At 38.0% G+C, this 12779-nt stretch overlaps 1 protein-coding gene across 1 annotated transcript in view; it reads right to left on the bottom strand.

The window, feature by feature from the left end:
- Positions 1-12779, bottom strand: part of RHAG (Rh associated glycoprotein) — a 41218-nt gene that overhangs the window by 11977 nt on the left and 16462 nt on the right. The gene's annotated exons all lie outside the window — the stretch shown is intronic.

Here is a 12779-nt window from a genome sequence, read left to right as displayed (position 1 = left end):
AACTTTAGCATTTGCCACACTATATTATCATTTACAATTTTTACATGGAAATTATCATAAAAATGGGTCAGTTATTGGCAACTTTTTGTGGTTCAACCTAATAGATACATAAAGCAAACTGAAATAGAATTGGGCATAAATATAAAACCAGAGAGGAAAAAAGAAAATATTTAGTGTCAAATTACTATGAACCACTGTGGCCAGGGGTTTAAGTGGAAATAGTCATGAGGGAGGACATGCCTCAAAAATATCAGAGGAAACTCAGAGAATAGAATCCAACTGATTTCTAAAGGTGGGGTTAAGATTTGAATCCAGGCTTGACACCAATTCTTCCATTGAGCATGGTAGGGATGGTTGTAAGTATAACCAAGACAGAATGTTGGCCTCCCAGGTGCTCAAAGACCTGTAATAGTAATACAGGTAATAGTGATAGTAATAGTAATCTCTTGGTTCTTTTTACCTCTGTTCTACCTCGGGCTCAAGAGACAGTGTGTTCGAGGTTGGGAGATTATGCCACTTAGCTCTTTCTACTGTAGGAGATGCTGTGATACACTTTCCAGAAACCCCTTTTAGAAATTAAGAACTTATTCTTTCCATTCCCCTGGCTGTAGGGAGTGCTGCTAGTTGATAGCCCTGAGCTCTCAATTCTTTCAGGGAAATGCTCTTACCTTTTCTGGGTCAGCCTGTACCCAATGACTGATTGACAGGAGCATCCCCTGGCCTCAGGGGAGGACCACCTGCAGCTAAATAATTCCAGTCTCAGGATACCCTGTGGGGTCTCTCCCTGAAAAACTTCCCAGTACAGGTGTTGATCCTTAAGGAACTCTCTACTAAAACTCCTTTCAGGCTAATGTCTATCTTAAAGTCTGATTCCCAGGGAGGCCAACCTGTAGCACCTTCTCTATGGGCTACATTCCTCTCTGCAGAACTTTCTTGACCTTCTCTCCCTGCCACAACTTGCATACCACATTAATTTTAAACTTTGCAAATTAGATTTAATGAAATAATCTGTGACAGTGACCCCACTCAGAAGTGGATGAAGATGTTGACTTTCCAAAGGCACCCAGCATTTCAAAAGCTCTTTGAAGGCATATGAAGGGCTTCTTGGGGGGCATGGGGATTTATCCTAAGGTATTACTCTACGAAGAATAACAAGACAGACAGATATGCTTAGTTTCATAGATTGAGTCAGTAGGATCCCTCGGTGGTCTAGAAGCCAATCTAACTTGTGGATGAAGGCAGCAAATATAAGAATAAAGGGAATGAGAACAGCCTACTGTGATTCAGGCACATACTAGGGTCATTTACTCTTCTGACTCTATCCATACAATGAGGTTTTTGGTCATGTTATTGTTCATTGGAGCAGTGTGAGGAGGACAAAAAAAGGAATAGTATATTTCTAAAAATTGTCTCTTCTCAGCAACTTTGAGGAAAGCCTCAGAGAGGAGAATGCTGTGCTTTCTTTCTTCCAGTTAGATAATGCAGACTGGCCAACAATCTCACTTAATGCCAGCGTTCTGGAGGGCCACCCCCATCTCATATCTATTCAGGGAACTTCAGGATTGGGATTCTATGTGACCTGTTGATTGGCAACTGTCAATTAACGTGAACCTGTTTGTTTTTTGAAATGTAAGTACCATACATATTATCTGTGTGCTGATGGTTTTCTCCCCCTCAGATTGTTACTGCTTTTCGCCACAAGGGGGCTTAAGAACCTCATCTACTATTTAAGTCTCTAAGGTGACTACAAAGTTGTGAATCATAATGATTTTGTATAAAAAGTGAGGATAAGAAAGATCTATAAACAATTAGGTTTCTGTATTGCCTTTTATCCTGCTCTCAGAATTTGTGGGTGGGAACTAGACAGAGGATCGTGAGTTTAGTTTTATGGTGTGAAGGGAAGAGGATCGAACTTTTGTGAAGTCTTCTAAAAGGTTTCAAGAATTGCCAAGACTTGTCTATATCAGATATTTTCAATAGAGTGTGATTTTAGCCTCCAGAGCAAATGTGACAATAGCTGGTATTTTTGTTCTGTTTTACTTCCACCTTTATCTTGTGGTAGGGTATCTTGTAAGGCGTGGTAACTCAACATGTTTAAGATGCAACTGATGGCTCCAACTCACTTTCCACCACTACTACCATCAAAAGAATGAAACAGACCCACCCGTCCTTTCCCTCTCTCTCCTGTAATGCCAGCTACCTCTCCAACCCAAACCCAACGGGTCTTCCCCTGGCAAACTTCTATACCCCCTTCAAGAACCAGAATTTCTGCACACTGTTAAGGGTCACAGTTGTAACACTGTGCATATCCCTCTTACTTTATTTCACTTGTTTATGTGCTTGTCTGTTTGTTACTCTGTGTGCTTGCTTGTCTAAATGCTTGTCATTTATTCAAATAGCCTATGGAGTGAGCACTGCCAGTAAGGCACCCTTCCAGGAGAAAGTGAATCCAAGCATAAAGGTGAGAACGAGAGGTGGCTTGTCGCTCATAGGCTCCATCAGAAAGTCTGGCATCTGTAGCTTTTCAGGAGATGCCTCAGTTATGCATAAATAAATGGATCACTGGTGAGGGCCACTGGGAATTCATCTAACTGGGACTATCAGTCTTTTATTTAGAAAAATTGTTTTTCTGGTGATGAAAATTTCAAGTCATGAAAATTGTTCAGCTGGTCAATTAGAAATTGGTTGACTTTCTTCTTTTGTTTTGCTTTTTATTTATTTTTTATTTTTTTATTTTTTGCTATGGGCAGATGGCCGGGACTTTATTACATAGAATGGGTTGCCAGCCACCTGCCCTTTTTTTTTTTTTTTGGTTGTTGTTGCTTTGCTTTTTAATGGTTAAAGGCTGGCAAGGTGTTTGCCAAGCACATAGCTTTTTGCTCTTAGAGAGTTCTAGTCCTTTGAATCAGTTGGGATTATATTCTGAACTCTTATGAGAGAAAAGTATTCTTAGGGTGGTATCCTTCCTCTCCCACCTCCCAAATATTTTAATTTCACATATTTCAAATATTTAGAAAAATAGTACAGTGAATATATGTACTATTCACCAGATTTGTCAATTGTTGATATTTTCCATATTTACTGTCTCTCTCCAGATGTATATGTAAATACTCTTCTAAATCATTTGGAAGTAGGATGACATTTTGCTCCCAACCACTTTAGTGTGAGTTTCCTAATGAAAAATATATTCTCCTAAATAATCATAACATCATCATCACATCCAAGAAATATGACATTGATACAATAATATTATCTAATATAGAATCTATGTTGAAATTTTTCCAACTGTTCACAAATTATTCTTTTTTTAGGATTTTCAACCCCTTATCCATTCAACTTTCATATATTTTTTTGTTTGCCATGTGTCTTTTATTTAGATGGGTTCTCCCACACGGTTTTGTCCTTAATGTGAAATGTCCCACAATTTGGATTTGTTTGACTGTTTCACCATAGTTAGAATGAGACTGAATATTCTGGGAAGAATATTATATGGGTGGTGCTATGCATTTCCCACTTCACCTCACGAGGTGGCATGTAAGTTGTTTTTCATATTATTGGTGATGGTAAATTTGATCATGTGGTTGAGACTGTTCTGTTAAGTCTCTTCACCATAAATGTAACTTTTGCCTGATAAACTATAAGCAGTTTGTTGGGGCAATTCTTTCAGAAATGTGTTCTCTAGTAACTTTACCTAATGGTTTTTGCTTTCATTAAAGAACCTTGCTGGAATCAGTTATTCAGTTATTACATTTTTAAGTTCAAAATTATAGTTTTCTGTATATATTATTTCTTTTATGTTAATTAGTTGGCATTCTTCTAAAAGGAAGAGCTTTTTCTCTCTCCCTTTGGGACCCCTCTTTGGGGAATATTTCTATGGTTTCACCTAATCCTTTGTCTTTCTTTCTTTTTTTTTGAGATTTTATTTATTTATTCATGAGAGACACACAGAGAGAAGTAGAGACACAGGCGGAGGGAGAAGCAGGCTGTCTATGGAGAGCTCAATGCAGGACTTGTTCCCAGGTCCCGTGATCGTGACCTGAGCCGAAGGTAGAAACTCAACCACTGAGCCACCCAGGCATCCTTGAATCCTTTATCTTTCTTTCCATGAATTACTATTACCATGTCATTATTATTTTTAACTCTCCATTTATCCCCAATTTGTCTAGTTGGTGCTGCTTCAATCAGGATCCTGTGATCTTTCAGCATATTCCCATTAGTCTTTACACCTTGGCTTACCTAGTGCTTTCTTTACCCTGACCTGGAACCAACAATTTCTCCAATGAGCCTGTGAGTGGGGAATGGTATTCAGAAACTAGGATTTGGGTTCTATTTGTGCCCGTTGCTTCCAGCCCTTTCCAGTACACAAAAAACTATTCAGTCAAAGGCAACATGCAGTGTTCTACTAGAGGCTGATATCTTCTTGTTAGGTTATAAACCACAGACAGTATGTTATTTCAGGAATAGAAACAATTCCAGGTAACATTTAGAATAACAGCAAACAATTCCCTAGCGTTCATTTACACTACACAAATTAGTTACTCTTTGCCTGTAACTTGTTTCTAGATCTGCTAAATCTTTGGGTAATAAATGAGCTGAACAACATCTGAGTAAATATAGAAACACATTCTTAAATGTAGCTCTTTAAAAATAGATCATTGTACTTAATCCATTGCTGGTATTGAAATTCATAACATAATGTCTAAGGGCCATGTACAACCTTTGCCAGTTTACCTTCATCTTCAGTGGTCCCAAAGTTGATTGGTACACATCCGGGGGTCTTGGAGACACTTTCAAGGAGTCTGAGAGGTGAAAACTATTTTCATGATAATTTTATGGTGTTCACTTGCTTTTTTTTTTTTTTTTTTTTTGCTGTGTTGGTATTTCCAGAGATGAGGAAATAAAGGTGTGAAAAACTATGGGCACTTTAGTAGGATGAAAGCAGTAGCACCAAACTGTGCTGATTGTTGTGGTATTCTTTTTATTTTTTATTAAAATTCAATTTAATTAACATATAGTGTATTATTAATTTCAGGGTAGAGTTTAGTGATTCATCAGTTGCATGGAACACCCAGTGCTCCTTCCATCATGTGCCCTCCTTACTGCCCATCCCTCAGTTACTCCATTCCCTTACCCCTCCCCTCCAGCAACTCTTAGTTTGTTTCCTAGAGTTAAGAGGTTCTTATGTGGTATTCTTAACTGACTGAGCCACCCAGACACCTCTCTTATGTGGTATTCTTAATGACCACTCACTTGAAGGGGGGAAAAAAGCAGGCTTTAATTAAGAATTCTTTGATGAAGTAGGAAAAATTATTAATTTAACTACTGACTTTCTTATACTATACATGTCCTTTTGATATTCTGTTTGAATTAGTCTGTGGAAATGCATTTATACATAAAGCACTGCTAACACATGATGTGCATCTCAGAAACAAAGCACGTTTGTTATTGTTTGAGTACCAGCTGAATGAGTAGTTTTTTTTATTGAACTCTATTTTTATTTAAAATAAAGACTGACATAAGCTATAGTTTTTCAGACAGGTATTGACACAGTCTGAGAAATGAATGAAGTGAGGCTGTCATTTCAAGGAAAAGAATTGACAGTATTTGTTGCCAGTAATAGCATTTGACTTAAAAAAAATTATAATTTTAGAAAGCTTGTGTCTGTCCCTATGAGCTTATTAGCTTCCTGATACTTCTCAAGGGCTTCCTGAAGTTATTGGTGGTATTAAGAAGTATCCTTTTTAATTATTATATTATGAATATTATGTCAATGTTTAGAATATTATATGTTTGATTATTATATTATGAATAACTTTCAATCAATATTTTTCAAATGACCAGTGCATTGTATAACAAGATCACACATAGGTAAAAACTACTCAAAGTGCAAGACCCATGGCTTTGCATGTAATAGAGTACAACAACATCATGGATGTGGCTTTCATATCCCATAGCTATTAGAGATGTGTGTCTGTAGAATATCTAATAAAATGTTGACAGGCCTCAACAAAGGGCCTTCTCTCTAAACTCTCTTTTTTTCTACTCTGTCTACAAATTAGCAAGAATTGGCCAAGTGTCACTGTCATGCTTCACTCCTCGTCAAAATATTTTTCTCAGCAGAGTAACTGATACTTGGCTAGGTACCATGAGGGCCAAAACTCCACAGAGTGTAGCTTATTTCTCAAATGACTATCTATGGGGGATCCCTGGGTGGCTCAATGGTTTGGCGCCTTCCTTTGGCCCAGGGCGCAATCCTGGAGACCCAGGATCGAGTCCCATGTCGGGCTCCTTGCATGCTTCTCCCTCTGCCTGTCTCTCTCTCTCTCTCTCTCTCCCTCTGTATTTCTCATGAATAAAATGAATAAAATCTTTTAAAAAATGACTATCTAAGGAGCCATTCATGACATGAAACATGATATTCCGATGTGCACATACTTCGACGGTTGTGCCCTGGGATGGTCCATGTGACAGCATACATTACTCTGCTATTCAGAAAAGCATAGCAGAAGCAAGCAAGAGGGATGAATAAACCTATATCTCACTGGTTTTATTTGAAATATAAATTAATACTCTGCCTTGCTTCTTTGTGGAAAACTCATAATTTTTAGCACACTGCAGTTGAGAACTGTTGTAACACACCATGAGCTTCTTAAGCAGGAGCAGAGCCCTCCCTGTACTAACTTAAATCCTGCTCTTGGTACAACACATGGTGCTAGACAGGCACCCCCAAGTGTTTGACTTGAACATTTCTTCTTCTTCTTCTTCTTCTTTTTTTAAAGATTTTATTTATTTATTCATGAAAGACACACACAGGAGAGAGGCAGAGACACAGGCAGAGGGAGAAGCAGGATCCATGCAGGGAGCCTGATGCGGGACTCAATTCTGGGACTCCAGGATCACGCCCTGGGCTGAAGGCAGGTGCTAAACTGCTGAGCCATCCGGGCTGCCCCAAACATTTCTTCTTAATAAGAGAATATTTAGTAATCTTTTTTAAACGGTTTAAGCTGTCACATAAGTTTTGTGTAAGTCAATTTGAAATGTAGGGAAAAATGTAGAAAATGTAGGAAAATATACTTGTATAATCATAATCCTGTAGCTTCTGGGCTATTCTACAAGATGTTTTAGCCAGGGATAATATGGCTGAGTCATTTGATGGCTCCAGGGTCAGATCATCTGCATGAAAATATTCCCCATTATATAACCCCATCAAAAAATGTAGGAATGAGAGAACAAATGTCATATGTTTTTTTAAAAGCTTAGACATACACCATAGAACTGTAATAAACATTGCTACTATTTTAAACGATTTAGTAAAGTTAATATTTAGTAAGTTAATTAATAATAAAATCATGTGTGCCTTATTTAAAAAAAATCTATATACTAAGGATATATTATCACCTCCCACCCTGGTGTTAATGATGTAATGAATATGCCTGGCTCCAAATAGATACTCAGTTAATGGTAATTATTATTGTTTTATTAACTATTTCATTGCCTTCCCTGTCAAACTCAAAATTAAATCCTTTCTTTTCTTCAGTTAACCATTCCCAGGGAAGGAATCTGCTTTAGGTGCTCACACTTTTCTTCCATTGCAGAGGAACAAATTGCGTTCCTTTCGAATGCTATAAAATGCAGAGTACATCCATTTACTTCCAATATCATCCTTAATATCACTTCTTATGCCTTAGGGCCGCCACATGAAATCCAGGCTCCCTTCTCAATATTTCACTTTGTTTCTACTCTTTCTTTGAAAGTTACCTTTGATTCTTTGTTATTGTTGTTGTTTGAGAGGTGATATTTTTTTACTTTGCAGAAAGAGGAGTCGATTTAAGGGAAAATTAATGTCATTTAGCAGAGGTAGGCAACACAAAAGATTAATCAATTGTTTTAATTTTTGGCTTCTTATGCTGATATTTTAATAGACATAGATTCTATCCAAACACATTAACTACAGAGACCAGATGTCATAGACCAGATACCTCAGCATAAACATATAATACCCATAGCACTCATAAGTATCTCAAATTCTATAAGGTGCTCCTCCAGTGTGGAGCTCAGATGGTTACAGAATTCAAAGATTTCACAGTCTCCGTCTCCCAAATGGGTTCGCATTCTGAAAAACCCAAAATGTATAATAAGAAGTAGATGGCTTACTCACGAGGATATAACTCAAGAGATCTGTCCACTTTTGTTGAGTTGGTGCTGTTGGGCTGCTGGATAGCATTCTGCTCTGTTTCATACTTGACAAAGAATCCAAATAAAACAATCAAGGAAGCCTCCAGCAAAATGGCTATGGTAGGGAATATGAACCTCATGTTTGTGGCAAAGTACAGAGGCACACTGAGGGCTTCACAGGCTGTGGAAGGTTGATAAGAACAGGGGGACTGCTCTGTGTGTGGAATTGGGTTGCATGTTCAACTCACTCCAATGACATTGCAAGAAAAAAATGGGTAAAATTGATGAAACACCCCACCTCTTGGGGAGAGTTATGTTCTATAGTAGAATCATTCTAACAGCCAGTTTGAAGAATATACAATGTAGATTTGAAGAAGCCAGGCTATAGAAATGATCTATTGCACGAAAGTGTCTAGAATCTTATTTAACATCGTTCAACAGACACTTCTTGAGTGCTTGCTGTATGGCAGGCACTGAGCTAGGCTCTACGGAAGACTTGAAACTAAATAAAATATAGAATGAATCTATTAATTTCCTTAAGGAAGTTAAGAATCTAGCTAGGAAGAAAGAAACAAACATAAATGATTGTTTAAAAGCAAATTGGTAATATAACAGTGGTTATAAAAGTATTAGAGAACATACATAAGGCAGCAATTTATTTTGTCTCAGGCTAAGAACACTAGCACATAAAACAATATTGATGGAGACATTAAAAAATAGGCTTTATTAGTAAGACTGTGGGACTAGCATCAGGCTTAGAAGAACACAGCATATTTGAGGAATAGCAATTAGTTATGCAAAGCTAGAATATAGCACAGATGGGGAAGGAAGAAGAAAATGTCTGGAATAAAGCTGTAATGGTAGCTGGGCTGGATTGTAAAATGCCTTGTATTCAAAATTAAAGATACTAGATGTTGAATAGTAGGCAATGGGCAATGAGGAAAATACAGCACTATAAGAAGTGGTTTTGCTTACTTAGGATAATGTTTTTCTTGAATTCATACTCTGCTTTACACAAATATAAGTATATGAGTGTACAAATACGTTGAGATATATTTTTTAGTGGTAAAATAGAAGAGAGTGCATGTAAACAGGGACATAGTTAATCCACACTCCTGACAAATAGTCACCTGTAAATAAGATGCCAAACAATTAAAAACTACCATGACAGCTCTTGCTTCCATCCTGTAATTATTCTCATAGCAAAATAAAGAGCTTTGAGAACATATAGCTAGCAATTAAATAAAATTATTTTAGTAAGACTCATTTTCAAAAGGTTTTATTCAGAATATAAGTACATATGACCGCTGGGCCATATTGTATATCACAACAAATGTTTATGAAAGAAAACAGCAAGTTTGTTTTGTTCTGTTTTGCTTTCCTCTTTCTGCTGTATTTGTCCACAACAGAACATATTAGGACTAAGTGACCTTACATTTTCTGAATCTACAGTTCAAAGATTTTGGAAATGGCTACTTCCATTGTTCCTTACAGGATGGCACAGCAGGAGTGGGTTCATATGCTTAGCTAGGGGAATACATGTGTCCATTCCACACTTTGATTTCTGGTTTTGCAGTAGCCCAAAGATTGTTCCTGAGAATTCCAGCAAATCATAAATGCCAAGTGTTTATGTTGACAAACTATATACTAGACTGTAAAAAAAAAAAAAGCAACAAAGTATATATTGCAAGAAGATCTAAACAATATCATATATCAATGTAGCTTTAAGCTCTTTAAAAATGATAAAATATAGTATGTTGGCATATTGACCATTGAGGGCTCAGATCTGCTGCTTGCCTTCTGAACCTTGGCATTGAAATAAGCTGATACATGTACAATCTGGGAAAATAGTTATTTTTTTCTTATAGCTCTTCACTCAAACTGTTCTAAATGGAACACCCTTTTCACACATTCCCCCTCCCCACCCCCACCCCATATCCCATACCCTACACACATCAGCCCTTCAGTTCTTAGATAAAAAGTATCTTCCTCAGCAAAGCCTTCACTGACTTCCCATTTGAACCCAGGTTCTTGAAAGTATCTCTCATTGAATTGTGATCTTCTCTTTCATAGCACTTCTTACAGTGGATTGTGTGTACTGTTTCTGTGGTGTTTATTATTTTTATGACATTTAAAAATGGCTACTTTGGGGTACCAGGGTGGCTCCGTAGTTGAGCATCTGCCTTTGGCTCAGGTCCTGATCCCGGGGTCCTGGGATGGAGTCCTCCATCGGGCTCCCTGCAGGAGGCCTGCTTCTCCTTCTGCCTGTGTCTCTGCCTCTCTCTCTGTGTGTCTTTCATGAATAAATAAATTAAAAAATCTTTTTAAAAAAATGGCTATTTCCCTCACTGTCTTGTTGCTCCCTGAGGATAATCCTGAATCCATTAACAATCACTCCCTTATCCCCATGCTCCCTTTCCAGCCCCAAGCAACCACTAATCTTCTTCTTACCTTTATTTATTTCCCTATGCTGGGCTTTCACATGAGTGGAATCATACAACATGAAGTCTTTTGTGACTGGCTTCTTCTACTTAGCACTTTTTTTAAAGGTTCATTCATGCTATAGTATATTTCAGTACTTCATTCCTTCCTATGAACAATTAATATTCTACTGTATGGCCATACCATTTTTTTGTTTATCTGTTTGTCCATTGACAGATATTTTGATTGTTTCTAACTTTTGTCTATTATGAATAATGATGCTTTGAATAGTCCCGTACAATTTTTGGTGTAGACATGTTTTTTTTTTTTTATAAAAGATTTTATTTATTTATTTGAGAGAGAGAGAGAGAGAGAGAGAGAGAGAGAGGCAGAGACACAGGCAGAGGGAGAAGCAGGCTTTGTGCAGGGAGCCTAACATGGGACTCGATTCCGGGTCTCCAGGATCAGGCCCTGGACTGAAGGCAGCACTAAACCGCTGAGCCACCGGGGCTGCCCTGTTTTCTTTTTTATTTGTTTTTATTTAACTTCAGTTTGCCAACATATAGTATACACCCAGTGCTCATCCTATCAAGTGCCCTCCTCAGTGTCTGTCACCCAGTCACTCCAACCTCCTGCCACCTCCCCTTCTGCAACCCTTTGTTTCCCAGAGTTAAGAGTCTCTCACGGTTTGTTTCCATCTCTAATTTTTCCCACTCTCTTCCCCTACTTTCCCTTATAATCCCTTTAACTATTTCTTATATTCCATGTATGAGGGAAACCATATGATGGTTGTCCTCTGACTGAGTTATTTCACTCAGCATAATACCCCTCAGTTCCATCCACGTCGAAGCAAATGGTGGGTATTCGTCCTTTCTGAAGGCTGAGTAATATTCCATTGTGTATATAGACCACATCTTCTTTCTCCATTCATCTGTCGAAGTATATCATGGCTCGTTCCATAGTTTGGCTATTGTGGATATGCTGCTGTGAACATTGGGGTGCAGGTGTCCTGGCATTTCACTACATCAGTATCTTTGGGATAAATACCCAGTAGTGCAAATTCTGGGTCATAGGGTAGCTCTATTTTTAACTTCTTGGGGAACCTCCACACTGTTTTCCAGAGTGGCTGTACCAGTTTGCATTCCTACCAACAGTGCAAGAGGGTTCCCCCTTCTCCACAGCCTCTCCCAACATTTGTTGTTTCCTGTCTTGTTAATTTTCACCATTTTCACTGGTGTGAGGTGGTATCTCCTTGTGGTTTTGATTTGTATTTCTCTGATAGCAAGTGGTGTAGAGCATTTTCTCATGTGCTTGTTGTCCATGTGTATGTCTTCTTTGGTGAAATTCCTGTTCACGTCTCCTATCCATTTCATGATTGGATTTTTTGTTTCTTCGGTGCTGAGTTTGATAAGCTCTTTATAGACCTTGGATACTAGCGCTTTATTTGATGTGTCATTTGCAAATATCTTTTCCCATTCTGTAGGTTGTCTTTTAGTTTTGTTGACTGTTTCTTTTGCTGTGCAGAAGCTTTTTATCCTGATTAAGTCCCAATAATTCATTTTTGCTTCTGTTTCCCTTGCCTACATGGATGTATCTTGCAAGAAGTTGCTGTGGTCAAGTTCAAAAAGGGTGTTGCCTGTGTTCTCTTCTAGGATTTTGATGGATTCTTGTCTCACATTTAGATCTTTCATCCATTTTGAGTTATTCTTTGTGTCTGGTGTAAGAGAATGGTCCAGGTTCATTCTTCTGCATGTGGCTGTCCAATTATCCCAGCAACATTTATTGAAGAGACTGTCCTTTTTCCAGTGGATAGTCTTTCCTGCTTTGTCGAATATTAGTTGACCATAAAGTTGAGGGTCCACTTCTGGGTTCTCTATTCTGTTCCATTGATCTATGTGTCTGTTTTTGTGCCAGTACCACACTGTCTTGATGACCACAGCTTTGTAGTACAACCTGAAATCCGGCATTGTGATGCCCCTGGCTCTGGTTTTCTTTTTCAACGTTCCTCTGGCTATTCAGGGTCTTTTCTGATTCCATCCAAATCTTTTGATTATCTGTTACAACTGTGAAGAAAATTCATATTTTGATAGGGATTGCATTGAATGTGTAAATTTCCCTGGGTAGCATGGACATTTTCACAATATTCATTCTTTCAATCCATGAGCATGGAATATTTTTCCATC

The sequence above is a fragment of the Vulpes lagopus genome, chromosome 1, assembly GCF_018345385.1.
Source record: "Vulpes lagopus strain Blue_001 chromosome 1, ASM1834538v1, whole genome shotgun sequence".
NCBI lineage: Eukaryota > Metazoa > Chordata > Mammalia > Carnivora > Canidae > Vulpes > Vulpes lagopus.
This window is presented reverse-complemented; position numbering and strand designations above follow the sequence as displayed.